We start from the raw sequence: 15,769 nt of genomic DNA, 5'->3' as shown, positions 1-15,769 counted from the left end.
CTTTTATATTACTTTTTAGCAATATTTTGAATCGTTCATATCCCAGAGTATATCTTTGACAACCCAACGCCTCGTTTTAATAGATTTACACCGATTTTCTTAAGCTTTTCAAGTCAGGTTTTCTTTAGATTCCCTGCCGATTTTATTCAAATTTTAAATTAGGGTTTCTTTAGTTTTTCCAATTGATTTTGTTAAGCACTTTTCCTTTTCCTGTTTAGTTTAGAATTTACGTTTTTAAGTGACATCCAAACCCTATAAATTCGATTAAGTTCTAGACTTCTTTACTTCAATATCTTTTAAAAGTTTTTGTAGAAAATATCATTCTTCCTTGTGGATTCTATCCCTAAGTACTACAACTGATCAGCTGTGTACTTGTGGCTTTCATTGTTTTTATTAGGGTAAAATTTTCTCCCACACACACACAACATCAAGTTTTTGGCGCTATTGCTGGTGAAAGCAAACATTTTATGTTCACCAAAACCCTAGAAAGGTTAATAAATCGACTCTAGAACACCTTTTTTACTTATTTTTATTTTTTGTTATCTTTGTTTCAGGTTTTGAAGGTATAGACTGAAATCTCTATTATTACACTCCTCGAGCCACCAGACACAAAGGAAAACGATACATTCGTGATTACTGCTCAGTGGTTCGGAATTCTGATCTGAACCCCCTGCTATATGGACGCCGCGAGCCTCTTATGTAGGATGATCCTTATGCATCTCCTATATCAAAAGTTTCGCCTGGCTTGAAACTTTATAAATAGGAGGCTACTTCCCTTATTCAGGAGACATTCATTCACTGGAGACCTGAGAGATTATTAGCTCCGGAATCACGGCTCTTGATTTCCTAGTTCTCTAAATCCTTTACCACCTAAAATCTTGTACTTTGCCGAACTTATTCAATAAAACGAGATTCCAATTGTTATGCCCTTGTATGATATGGAACTCAAGTGAAGGTTCTGGTTATGTACATTGAACCGGATTACAATCTATTAGTTAGAGACTAAACTTATTAAAGACTTCATTTTTTAATTATGTATTTTAAATATATTGATATAATTCTGTTAGATTACAGAAAATTAGGAAACAACCGAATTCATTATATGCGAATAAAAATTTTTAAAAGGAAAAGATACTAAACCAAAGATTTCTGATTGCTTAAAATGAAAAAGGCTTTTTCCAAATTAAAAAAAAAAGTTTTTAAAATTAAAAAAGAAACGAATTGGAAACTGAATATTACCGAATTAAAAGGGCAATTCTAGGTTGTTAATTTCTAGAACCATTTTCGTAAAAAAAAAAAAACAAAAACAGAAAATTTAGAGGTGTTGGTTCTTATTTTAATTCTGTTTTGTAATTCTCCTTTGTGATAGTTAATTATTATTTAATTAAAGTTAAGGTCATAAATTAATAATAATATTATTTTATTCAAATTTTGTTTCCATATATGAATTATATATCAAATATTTGAAAGTAAATTTAAAATATAATTGGTTGAATTTTTCCTAGCTAAACGTAAGTAGGAATTATGTAAATGAATTATATTATTAATGAAATTGATATTAACACATTTAATGAGGAAATACAAATTAATGATATGTCTGCAAAATACATTCTAACAATATCACATAGGTTGTTATCAACTTATTATTATACAATTTCCGATAGTGAATTAAAAAAAAAATAAGCATTTCATTTCAAGTTGAACATCTCTTAGCCAGTGTGACTCTAAGACCATGCTTCATTATAAGAATAAGACCATGTTTAGGCTCAATCTTATGTCCTTCGACGACCTTAATGTCAAAGTTTTGTAGTATCTCAACCACGACTATCTTCATTATAGTCATAGCTAAATGCTTACCCACACAAGTTCTTGGACCGGCATTAAACGATAAGAACTTAAAAGAAGGCTCATGTCTTAACCCTCCGGTCTCAGAAATCCATCTCTCTGGTTTGAATTCCACTGCGTCTTCTCCCCAAACGGCTCTCATCCTCCCCAATGTGTAGATAGGGATGAGAATATTAGAGTTTGCCTCGATTTTGTGGCCACTTGGAAGAACATCTGGTTTGACAGGAGACTTGCGCTCAAATGGAATTGGTGGGTAGAGCCTTATTGCTTCACACAAGGCGCCGTGTAAATACACCAACTTATTCAAGAACTCCTTGGAATCGACAGAAGAAGACATGTCTTGGCCATTTCCGGATCTTGTCAGATTTGTGTTGATCTCTTGGAGAATTTTAGTCACCGTTTTAGGATTTTCTGACATAAGCCAAAAGAACCAAGTGAGAGCAGAGGCAATGGTACTTCTTCCCGCTATAACGATACTCAAGATGATGTCTCTCAAGATTTTATCATCACCCATGTTCAAGAACTCGTACTTGGTTGCATCTAGCTTTAAGGAGGACGTTAAAATATCCTCATCACTTTCTTCTTTGGAATGATGATTAATCCCATTTGCTCTTATCTCTTCTCTCTTGTCTGTTATGTATTTCGTGCACACACGATCAAAAGTGGCACCAGCTTCAGTCATCTTCTTCTCTTGTCCCAATCCCATCCCCGCTTTGCAGCTTCCACATGAATCTTGGTATTGTATGCCTATAGCAAACCGCTTGTGCAGCATCGTCTAAGGCTTTAATCAAATCATCAACCTGTGGCATTTCAATGGAGAGAGATCGAGGATCAGACCCAGTTACTGTAATTATTGTTGTATCGAATGTGAATCTCCCGAAGACATCCTGCAAGTCCACAACCGTACCTTCCTCTACAAAATGATTAAAAAGAGGAAGAAGCACGTCCTTGAGTTTACGTTATGTGGTGTTCACCGATAGCCTTTGAAACCCTTGATGATTGACCATGGACTGTAAGCACATTCTCGTATTCTTCCATAGATCCGAGTCGGTGTTGAACACCGCATCTTCATAAACATCAAATATCTCCTTGAGCTCCGGTCCTTTGACGTAGTTTGAGAAGTTTGAGCTCATTATATGATGAATATTAGCTGGATCAACCGTGAACAATATATCCTTTCCAGCAAACCACGGGCCCTTGAATTGAAACGTCATGTTTGTTTTCTCGAGAACGATGCTGCAGTCATAGATGCGGTGGAGCCGCACGAGCACACCCGGAAGCATCCCGAGAACCGGCCAGTTCCAAGGGTAGCTTTTAAGGGTTTTCTGGATGAGTAAATAATAGTAGGGTTTCTTGACGAGGAAGTTATAGAAGACAAGAAAGCAAAAGAAAGTTATGAAAGCTTCAAATAACCCTATTGAAGCCATTTGAAGGATTTGTTTGTGGGTACACAATGAGAGTAAGAATGAAAATTTGATATATAGACCCATGATCGCACCACATGGACCAGACAAGTTGCAAAGTCTATTGTTTCATTACATTTAACCAACGAGAAAGGAATCTTTGATTCACGCTAAAGATATGTTTGAAACACAAAAAAAAAAAAAACATGTTTGTATCTTAATAACCAGAGGAATCAAGGATTCATGTTGAAGATATATTGGTCCTTCCTATAAATAAGGATCACATGATTCTCATTAATACTAATCCAGCGTACAGTAGTAACTTACGGAAGGGATTTATTGATGATGGACTAATTGATATGGAAATGTATTTTCTAGAGGCACATTGGGTTTGGAGCACCTCCAGTGGGAGACGTTTAGAGGAGTTCGTAAAATTTAAAATAAATAAAAAGGCAAGAGAGAGGGTTCTTAGATAGAACCAATTAGCTGAATAATCTAAATAGGAGTGGAAATTAAGAGAATGACTACGGGTCTACCTAAAACAAAATATACTGTGCCCATGGTTAGCAGTAAAGACGATGTTGCCCTGTTGATATTTTCTCTTAAGTTGCAAAAATTGTCTGACATATATCACTGTGTATTTATAGGGTGGCTATGAGATTTTGTAGAATAGAGGTGATATCTCTGCGTTAACGAGAGCCACATCATATATAAACATATAAATTTAGAATATAACATTATGTTTTACACGATAAATATAATGTAAAATTGATAACAATAATGAGTTATATAGATGAGTAAAGATATTATTGATATATTCAGCACATTACATATAAATTAACATCTAACATTATAATTTATTAGGTAAAAAATATGTTAGATTGATAACAATAATGAGTTATATAGATGGTTAAAGATGTTATTAATATACTTAGCACGTTACATATAAATTAACGTCTAACCTTATAATTAACTAGGTAAAAAATATGTTAGATTGATAACAATTATGAATTATCTAGATTGTTACAGGTGTTATTTTGGTAGTTAGTACGCTACAAATACATATAACACTCTATATATATTGTTAGCAGTCTAACAATAGAATTATAAGAGTAATTCAGATAGATACACACTATTATATATGTTAGCATCAATCTAATATGATCATTATTTGTTCTAACAATTGAATACGAAGTTGTTTTTACTTACAAAGAAATCATATCAATGTTAATTTTTTGTTGAAAGTTTAGGTGAAATTTTAACCAACTTTGATCATATCCAATTAACTTTAGATCTGGTTTTCCAATAAACAGATTCTGTGATGGTGATTTCAGCTGAATATGAAGAAAATTATAAGAGAAACTTAAAGAAATAGAGTGATGAACGATGGAGAAGATGAAAGTAAAAAATTTGACATAAGAGGCATAAGAAAATACAGACGAAAGAAAGAGAAAGGAGAAGGAGAAAGGAGAAAGAGAAAGGAGAAAGAGAAAGAGATATAGATATGAGTAGAGGAGTATAGATTTGTAGGGGTATATTAGTATTAAAAAAATTGAATAGTTACTCAAATAGTGTATGGTTATTCTTGCAAATACGAGTCTAAAATTAGTTATTTGTTATAATTATTCTCTTAGATATCAGGACTGAAATTTATTGCGTTAACGCGGCTTCCCAAAGATTTCGCCCACTTTATTTTTTGGTTAATTAATTTAATATTACTAAAAATTATTTTTATGCATTTAAATTTATTTATATCATAAGTCGACCAAAAAATGTATTTATATCATAAAATCTTTTAAAACATCACTTATAACAAAACACCGAAAGCACTAAAATAAAAGGAATATAACAACTATTTTTCCTCAATTTATATCATATTAGATGTTTGGTCCGCGCCTTGCGCAGATATAGATGTTTCATTAAATTATTACAGGGTTGCTTGTTTGCAATTGTGATTTATTACTGTTACTTTAGAACAAACTGTGACTTTAAGAAAAGAAAAAGCTACAATTTGTTAGTTTTTTCTATAAAAAAATAACTCTAGCATAAACAAAAAAAATGGAAGTTGTGCTTTGAGATTTAGGAGTTAATTTAGAACTTTAAAACATTAAAAGTTTGCTTGGATAATTTAAAACTATAAAGTTTTATATGACTTTATCTTCGTTTTCTGCCTCATTTCTTTCATTGTCGTTCGATTTTTTTTTTCTTCTTGTTCTTCTTCGTTTCCTTCTATTTTTTCTTATTCTTCTCCCGGTTTTGTTCTTCCCATATTTGAATAAAAATTATAATCAATATGGATTTGTAAATAATCATTTTCATTAAAGGTAGTATAATAAATTTTGTAAAATTAGGAAAGCGAGAATAAGATTTTTTTACTAACATTTTTGTTTGTACGTAACTATACAGCTTTTGATTTTAAGAAATTTGTAATGTTATTTAAATAATATATTTTTGGTTGTCCCTATTTCTAATCTTTACACTTTTATAGAATTGTTAGTCGATTTTTTTTTACTACTGGAATTTTAATTCTTTCATCATTATGGTCTTGGCATCTTTATAATTGTTCTTTGAACGATTTACTTGGCCATTGTTATTTAAATTCTTATGGTAATTTCTTTAAAATTATGAGTGCTGTATCTTTTTGAAAAAAAAAACACAGTAAACACCAACATGGATTAATGATTAATCGATCGAATTGACTAAAAACGTTTAACTTATATGACTGAATTGGCAAAAAGTGAATAAAACTGGTTTAACTTAAATGATCAACTCGAATAAATTGTTAGTGAAATGCATTAAGAGAAATTCATTGATGATTTAATAGTTGATCAAAAATCTCAAGACTAACAATAAATACAGTCTACATAAATTTGACCTTAGAGATTGAGTGCGTTGGCGGATAGACGTCAATGTTATGTTGCGGGTGGCTTTCCTTATGAAGCGGATCCACCAATTACCCATTTGTAATTGGTTAGAGGCGATTGGTCCTTTTTCATCCCTGTTTTGCTCTTGTTTCTGATTACTCAGAGGTTTTGTAAGAATTTTTTTTTTATCATTTTTAATCAAAATCAAATCATATGAAACATATTTGCAATATACTTTTTTTTTCAAATTCATTGCCTCGTTGCTCACATTGAAAACAGTATAGACCCAATGCATAGAAGATAAAAACAGAATAAGTAAAGTCTAAAACTTCCATGCCTCGTTGTCATCCTCCATTTTTTCATCCGTTTACTTAATTTGGCTTCTTGCAAAGTCTAAAACTTCCATGCCATCTCCCTGGTTTGCTCTTATTTAATAATTCTATACAGAAAAAATGGTGGTCCAAAGACATTGGCCAGTCTACTTTGATGCATACAAAATACCTGTGGAAGATGTTAAAAGTCTTAGTAGTGGTGTTCCCGTCTTAAAAAAAAACACATGGTAACAAAGAGACATTAGACAGTGAATGTTTTGATCAAAAGAACTTGTTCAGGTCATCATAGATTCTCCACATAAAATGATATGCAGCTCCATTCTTGTTCTTCTTAGCTTCATGCAGGCATCGCGAAGAGGTATATATCGTTTCTCCCAACCTCAGTATTGTTGAGTTTCTACGCGGTGTGCGTTTTCTTGGTAATGTTTACTGTATTCTGCGGGTTTTGTATTTTTGCATTTGTATCATTCTGTTTTTATCTCATTGCAGTTGATATTTTTGGATCATGTGGCATCGTTTCTCATCTTTCCCTTTTGTGACTTCTTTTTCTAATTACTTGTTTAAATTTTCTTTTGATTTTAAAATTTTGAAGATAGTGTTCTTTGATCTTGTGTTGTTGTTTATGCGTTGTTCTTCGTTGATAATTGATCAAAAATTTTGTTGTTTTGTCAGTGTAGGTGTCTAATGATATTTGCTCGGTGTATACATCGTTTCTCCCAAAAACCACGACAACCTTACGAATATTAAGAGCAAAACAATATACATGCTACAGAAACAAAACCCACAAAAAAAAAAGAACCGTTAATCAGCGGGTGAGCATAGAAATAATTGTTACAACCACAAAGAAACAGATGTAATTACTCTGGTGTTTGGCTCCCAAAAGAGAAGAACATGCTTCCATGGGAGGAAGATGGATTGAAATGGACGACGACAACGAATAGACAACTTGTTTGGCTCCCAAAACTCACGCATATTCTCCTAAACCGGAAAGACGATGAGCTCACGTACAGTCATCGGCTGGATCACGTTAGGATCGGCTCCATAGAGAAGATGAGCAATTTCCTCTTGCGCCTTCTCTGAGTTGTGACGTCCGTCAAAGAAGAAGTAAGATCTTTGGTAATTCGTACTAACATAGCTTCGAGTGCACGTTAACCACACAAAAATTGGATTAAACCCACACGAAAACAAAGAAAATGAGTCGAACAAACCTCCCAAATTACATTGGAAAAACACAATCACAAAATACAACGAAAAACATAGAAAAAAATAATTTTATCTCTGAACGGCATTGTAGAACTCAACCACCAGCGACGTAAGCAATCCAACTGCAAAACACCAGAACCTATACAGCCAAAAAAAAAAAAAACAACTAAAGGAAGTAAGACCACAAACTAACAACCAAAAAACTATCACAATCTAAAAAAACAGAGTATCAGTTAATCACAATCAAAGATTAACACAAACCGAAAATATCAGTTATATCAGTTAATCACAATCAAATATTGATGCCAACAAACAAGCATACCCCCTATAATTTTTTCAAAGAAACTAATTAGTTCTATATCGAATGTGTAAAAAAGGAAGAGGATAAGAAAAGCAAGAACAAGAGTTAAACCTAATGCATTAGTATTCAGGAAAAAAAAGTAGAAGGTTATTGTCAATGTATGTAGTATACATAGGCTAATGATATAACCTAATTCAGATTCTGATAAAATCGTGAATTTAGTTTTTTTTTTTTAATATTACAACTTATATTTTATTCGTGATTTTAGATTTTAGATTTAAAAAATTTTCTTTGTTTTTCTATTTCTTTAAAAGAAAAAATTTAAACAAATTTAAAAAGGGGTAAAAGGTAATTAGCCACCCTGAGATTGAATGAGAGAGTTTCAAACGAAATTTTTACTTCGCTTATAATATATATTATTATTATTCCAAGTGAGCTTCTTTTTTTTATGTTTGATCATTCTGTAATGCATGTTGACTAGATTTTGGCCCATATTATGCGCGGAAAGAGATTTAGTTTTGTAATATTAACGTTAATTAAATAATTTTTATATTGTGATAGTATTTTAATTATGGTTTACTGTGTAAGAATATATTTTTATAGTGAAATTAGTTTACTAAGTTTTGTATTACATTTGGATGTATATATATCTGAAAGATTATTGATGGCTTGTAGCACTTTTGTCATTGTATCTACTATTTTTCCGTCTCAAACTTCCAAAACTTATATTTTATATAAATAGTGAGATTTTTATAAATTTCTACTTTATTTTAAAATTTTAAAAAAATTTAATTTATTTATTCTAGGTTGTACATTTTTTGCAAACTCAAAGTTGAACATTTTTAAAATGTGTAAAATTCTATTACAATTCACACAATTTAACTTCATTGTTTAATTCTTGCGATGTTTTTTTAAATCCAATAACAGAAAATCTCAGTTTTTCTTTTTAAATCACTGCCCAAAAATGCATTGTGTAATGTAATAATATTTTAGAAAGATAGAAAAATCAAAACTTTATACTTCTTATCTCTAGACTCCTTGAATTTCGTTTTAGTTGTGGCCTCAAAATCCTGCTTATATTAGCTTTGTTTCAAAAGAATATAAGATAGTAAAAATAGACAAAATCATGAAGATAAATGGTCAAGAGAAATAAATATTAGTTTTTTCAAAAACCACAACTAAGTTATGGTAAAAATAAGAGAAACAATAGAATGGACACTAATTATACAAGCTTAGATTTCAATGATTTTAATAACAAATCTCGTCTTCTGGTATTGACATGTATACATCATAATTAATGTAGACAATCAAAATTAAATGAATTAAATATTAACACAGATGTTAACTTTAATTGTGGTGCTGTCATGTACCTGAGAGTCTCCACTTTAATAATTAAGTTTTCAATTTTCAATTTTTATCTTTTTGTTTAAATTTATTAATTTTCTTTAATGAGCTCAAACTTTTGATTTTTATCTTTCTCATGAAAACGTTAGTATTCAATTGTTCAAAATATAATCTTAAGCTGCATAATTTCTGTGGAAACTCATGATTATGTTCTATATTTATAGCGTATTTGATAAAGGGTTTTTCATGTAAAGATAATGGTTTTGTCTTCATTTGCAATAACAATTTTATTTTCTTCTTTTTGCTCTTAACAGGATTTCAAAGCAACATCGGGTCATTGTTTCTTGCAGTGATCATGGCATGTCACTGTAATATCTAACGTCTTATGCTTTTGTTTTTCATTACTCTAACTAGGTATCTGCCCGCGTCGCGCGGACACAATCATCATATAAATCTTATTATAATTTGATTATTGAAATTTTTGTAACATAAACATCACATTTTTATTTTCAATAATTGAGACTAAAATATTGTATAATAAGATCCAACACAAGTTTTAAGTTATATAAATACTTATACAAAGAAATAAATCATGCAAATACTAAAATAGATCATGTAATAAGATCCAACACACAAGTTTTAAGTTATATAAATATTTATAAAAAGAAATTAATAGAACAATACTCTATTAAGTATTGTTATAAGTTATATTTCCGTCTTGTGTCTAAAATGTGCTCCACCTTTCCTGAATCCTGGTGGTTTAAGAGACATATACATACTATAAGATTGTTATATATAAAAAACTCTCCAATTATATTTTTCAGATTACTTACTTTCTCTTAAAAATCAGGGCATCATCCGTAGTGGGATCAAGGAGAAGACGGGAAAAACCAATTGATTCATGTGAATGGATAGTTATTTCATCTACACGTATAAAATTATTATTAGGAAATATACATGCAAAATAGATATAAAACATATATTGCACAAAATGAAAATAATAATGACATATGCTTGATTATCCATACCTTCTTTTTATTTACACTCCAATCGATTAAGACAGAAACCGCAAAAGGACAGTGAATCCTTTGGTTCTTTCTTTGATATCAGCGGCAAAGTCCCCGTATGCGATGCATTTCAACTTCACATCCCTTTGATTTGAACAATTTAAGTTACAAACTTTGTTACCAAGACATAGTGATCGTGAGAGAAAATATAAACTTACTCGAGATCTGTGATGGTGAAAGTTTCTGAATAATATCTCCATCAGGGTTATTCTCTGTTTCAATGTCGCTAACATTTTCCATCACTCCAATGAGATCTACAAATCAATTATGAGAGAAATATTTATCATAAACGAAATTCATTTTTTTTCTATATATGTACAAATTTATATATGAAATCACTGAAACGAATATTAGAAGTTAATCTTACCAACAGGATACAACTGAGCATAAAGAATTCTGTATATCTCACTAAAAGGGACAAATTTCATGAAGGGATCCATTGTCAATGGTCGTAGACTTGAGACTTCTGTCCTAGTAGTGAGAATGATCTGATAATTGTGTCTCGTTGTTCTACCCTCATTCTTCCATTCAGATGGTATCAAGCCGAATTTAGACAATTCAAGCCATTGTCCTTCGGTCCTAACACGGTAAAAATATGGAAAGGCGAGGTTACCACATGAAGCATTAATTCTACAACCCTATATAGAATGAAATTTGCAAATAGATCAAACAAACAATAAATATAGACAAAACAGTTATATATTCATATTAGATAATACTTACATTTTCGTCGACTAAAATGAAATTCAGCCCTGGTAAGCCTTGACGATCAGGTTTATTCCATCTTTTCAAAACTTTGACACAGATTTTCCAATCTCGTCTCCATGCATGTAACTCATCAACAGAGTTATATGTAGTCATGTGGATAATGTTTTTATAAAGCCAAAGAAACAGTTGGGGAGAAGGATTGCTTTGTTGTTTATTTTTAACAATGGATATGAGGAAATGAAGATATATATAACATCCAAATGACGGTTATGGAAAGTGTTGCGTGATCAGTGCATTTTACGTATTTTTTAAACTAAAAATGCTCCATTTTTGAAAAGTTGCAACTTATGATGAATATTCTAGATAGATTATTGGTTAACACGGTTTATCTGTTAAAGGAAGAATCGAATTTTTGGCCCATAAGATGTATAAAAATATTTGGCTCAGATGATATATAATTTAAGTGTAACATATTAAACCATTTACATCAAACAGATTTAAAATCAAATCAGTTATATATGTTATTGACATGCTTTTTAATAATCCAACACGCGCTATTTTTTTACAGAACATTATTAAAAATATTTAATATCGTTTATAATCCAATTTATTAGAATAATGTTATTTTTATCCAATGACAATCCTTCATAAATAATCAACTCATGATAGCACATAATCATACTCCAGTAGTAAATTTCCCAAAACAATGTATATTATATATATAAGGAGTAATTTAAACCCAAATTAGAATAAATTATTATTTATTAATAATCGCAAAACAGCCTTGTAAATACAAAAAAGTGTCTAACAAAACTAATAATATATATGGATTATCGATTTTGAATCCTTTTAATCGGCCCACTCCATTAGACATTATCTCAATCCACCCCATATAACAAAATCATGTAGATCTAAATATATGAAAATATTTTTTTTTTCATAAGTCAATTTAAACAACACATAGAAACATACTTACCTGTTGCGCAAGGTTAAAACTTCATCAATAGGTGAATCAGTGATAAAACGGGACACACCATCATCATCATGATCCTTGATAGACACATTCTCTAAAACATATATATTGGAATATTTTTATGTTATATACAACGATTTTATAAATAACATATTGATGTATCATCAGAGAACATACCCCCGTCAATTGCTACACACCAATCGGTTAACACACATATAGCAAAGGGACCTTCGTATTCTCTAGACTTATCTCTTATTTCAGTTGCCAACTCACCGTGTGCAACACACTCTAGCATATACTCCCTATATTTTGACAAAGAATGTAGTTAATAATTAGTTAGTTAAACTTCAAAAACATATAGTTTGAGATATACTTACTCATCATCTATTATATTAAATCGAATTGATGATGAAGTCGTTCCATCCGGGTATGTAATAGTAAAATATCTAGCATCTTCGACGACTCCAATCAAATCTGCGATTGTAATTAGTCAAAATAAAGACATTAGTGTGAACTATAAATTTTGCATTATAAGAAGATACCAAAATATTCTTACCAATTAGATAATAATGAGCATCTGGGAATTCATAAATCGAGAGGAATGATACAAAATTATAGAACGAATTATTTGTTAATGGTAAAGCTGGTGAAATCGTTGTTCCCTTTGTCAGTGTAATAACGTAATCGTGTTTTGTAATACTTTGGATATTAGTCCAGCTGTAAGGATTCAAAAGAAATCCAGTCAACATAAACCATTGATCTTCTTCGCATATTTGATTGAAATGCTCCATCATCTGATTGTTTACCCGAGCCTGTATTCTACAACCCTAGAAGTTTATACGATAACATTAGAACAACAAAAGAACAAATTAGTGTATGTTAAAACAATAAGCATAACCAATAATAAATATCACAAATACCATTATAGGTTAATGAAATTTACCCTTTCATCGACCAGAATGAAATTTAGACTTCGATTATCGTCCGAGTAATCCACCACCCATTTTTTGAGTATCTTCACTATAATTCTCCAGTCAGATCTTTGAGAGTCCAATTCTCATTGTTACCAATTCTTAAAATTGTTTACTATAACAACATCTATATATTTTAAATGACAATTTTATTGTAAAGAAAATTTACATTAGCTAAATCATAAACATGTACATATATATTTTAAAGATGGTGACTTGTTATCGTGTTCAAGAACGCGTAAATTCAACCAAGTAATTATTTCTTCAGTGAACAAACAAAAACAACTGTTTCTAGATTCTTATTTGTTCTTTCATAGATGCTACAAAATCATATTATTTATAAAACATAGTGTTTAGTAGAACATGATAAAATCAATAACCAAAAACCAAAAAAAAAACGATAACAAAAATAATAATAAAAATATAAATTATAGCTAGTACATATCTAAAAAAAAGAACTGTTTCCATGCACTTCGTTTCGTATCTTCACATAAGTCCTGTAATTAATATTTAAGAATATATGTAAACAATATAGTACTACAAAAAAGCTATATTAAGGGAGTAGCGTTAATGTCATAATAATTATCTTACTTTGCCCGAAATTCAGAAACTTCATCCATTCCAGGAGCAGTCATAAAACGCGAAAGACCTTCTTCTTTGTGATTTTGGATAGTAATTTCTTCTAATAAAAAAGCATGATATCTAAAAATTCAAATTGTTTAGAGTTATATCAAATTAAAAGGTATACCTCCAGTTCTCGTAACACACCAATCGATTAAAACACAGACGTCAAATGGACCATCATATCCTATGCATTGTTCGTTTATGTCAGATGCTAATGAGCCATGTGCAATACATTCCAATGTATTATCCCTTCAAATTACATAATAGAGTTATTGTAAAACTAAATTATCATAACAATAAGCAATAGAAAATAATAAGAATGCGCTTACTCATTGTTTTTAAGACGAAAACGAAATGTGAGGACAATTTTTCCATCTGTCTGCACAACTGGTATGAGATCTCTTACAATGTCAAGTACACCAATCAAATCCGAATAAACACACATATCAATAAAACTACAGCGAATTTTTAAAAAAAGAACAAAAAAAAAACAAAAAAAAAATATATGATTATACTAACCAATAGGATACTCATGAGCGAAAGGATTATTGATAATCTGTGAAAATTGTACGAAACTGAGGAATGCCTTATTAGATATTGGTATTATACGTGAGACCTTTGTGTCGTCAGTCAGAGTAATCATAAAATCGTGTCTAGTTATCTTATCGCAATCATTACTGAGCAATCGGTTGAGACTAAACCGAGATAACATAATCCAGTGACCTTCATGGCAAACTCGTTCGAAATACTCGAACATCTGATTGTGAACAATTGCCTGAATTCGGCATCCCTACAATATAAGAAGAAATATAGAAATTATAGAAACAATAAAGAAATATACAGAATCAGAGATTTAATACTAAAGAGTTTAGTTTATAATAAAACTAACGTTCTCATCGGGCATAATGAAGCCAAAACCTGGTAATCCCTGTGGATCGTTCACGCTCCACTTTTTCAAAACTTTAACTACCCATGTTTGTCAGATGTTTAGAGAGAATAAAATATCAGAAAGTAGTTATGTTCTGTTGCATCGAGTCTTTATCAGATCATCTATATATGCACGTTAAGTTTTTTAAAATATTATTATGCATAATGATGACGATTCATTAGAAATCGTTTACTTGAACCGAGTCATTTAAAACGATTTCCATTATCCGTTATATATATATATATACATATATATTAAATATAAATACAATATGATCACGACCACTAAAAAATAAATTATCTATAACTTTATAATTTTTAAAAAATATAACAAAACACAATCTATATATGTATATCTTCTTTCTATATGATTTAAAAGTTTGTTTTAATTCGAAGACAAAACATATGTGTATATTAATGTTTTCATACCGATAAATCATTATTAAATTAAGGAATTCATGATTGTATTATTATTTTTTATTATTATTTCGATATCCGAATATAAGTTGGTTATTAAGGTAGCTAAAAATGTATATATACTGGACCCATTAATCAATCATGATTTAATATTATTGATATAGGTATACCAGATATTATTAAGCAAATAAACATCTAAACATTAAACGAATCCAAATCTCTACAAAAATATTACTGATTTCGATTTTCATGAAAAACCATCAAGACTAAACACGATTGGGTCCATATCGTAGAATATCTTTACTATCACGATCATTAAAGTTTTTTATGAGGTCTTGGAAAAGACAATTATAGTTAGAATTCTATTGAAAATTTATGACGACAGTCAGTACGTTTTCCTGTGACAAATAGTCGAAGTATATATATATATTTCCTAATATGTTTACCTTAGTCAAGTATCCTGATCTAAAGTATGTTAATTTTAGGCAATTACTCTGACTATACCAAAAATAATGTAAATATTTTCCATAACAGAAGCCACATAAATCTTATAAAGAGGACATAGCCTGACATCGAACCTAACAATATGAGCTATATAAAACACATATAATTCATAAAATATAGTTTGATAATACATCACAAAATTAATATATAAACAATAAGAAAGTATTAAACAAAAGCATTGATCTTAGTTTTAAAAGCAGGCATAAAATTACTAAGTAATAAGTTCGAGAACACAAAGAAGAAACAGTGTAAATAGAGAGGCAGAATAGAGAAAGTCTACAAATAA

At 30.3% G+C, this 15,769-nt stretch overlaps 1 pseudogene; it reads right to left on the bottom strand.

Annotated features, from left to right (window-relative positions):
* Nucleotides 1-1,693: 1,693 nt before the first annotated feature.
* Nucleotides 1,694-3,272, bottom strand: LOC18014469 (annotated as a pseudogene).
* Between the last annotated feature and the right edge of the window lie 12,497 nt (nucleotides 3,273-15,769).

Source organism: Eutrema salsugineum, unplaced genomic scaffold (assembly GCF_000478725.1).
Source record: "Eutrema salsugineum unplaced genomic scaffold, Eutsalg1_0 scaffold_3, whole genome shotgun sequence".
In the NCBI taxonomy this organism is placed as follows: domain Eukaryota; kingdom Viridiplantae; phylum Streptophyta; class Magnoliopsida; order Brassicales; family Brassicaceae; genus Eutrema; species Eutrema salsugineum.
This window is presented reverse-complemented; position numbering and strand designations above follow the sequence as displayed.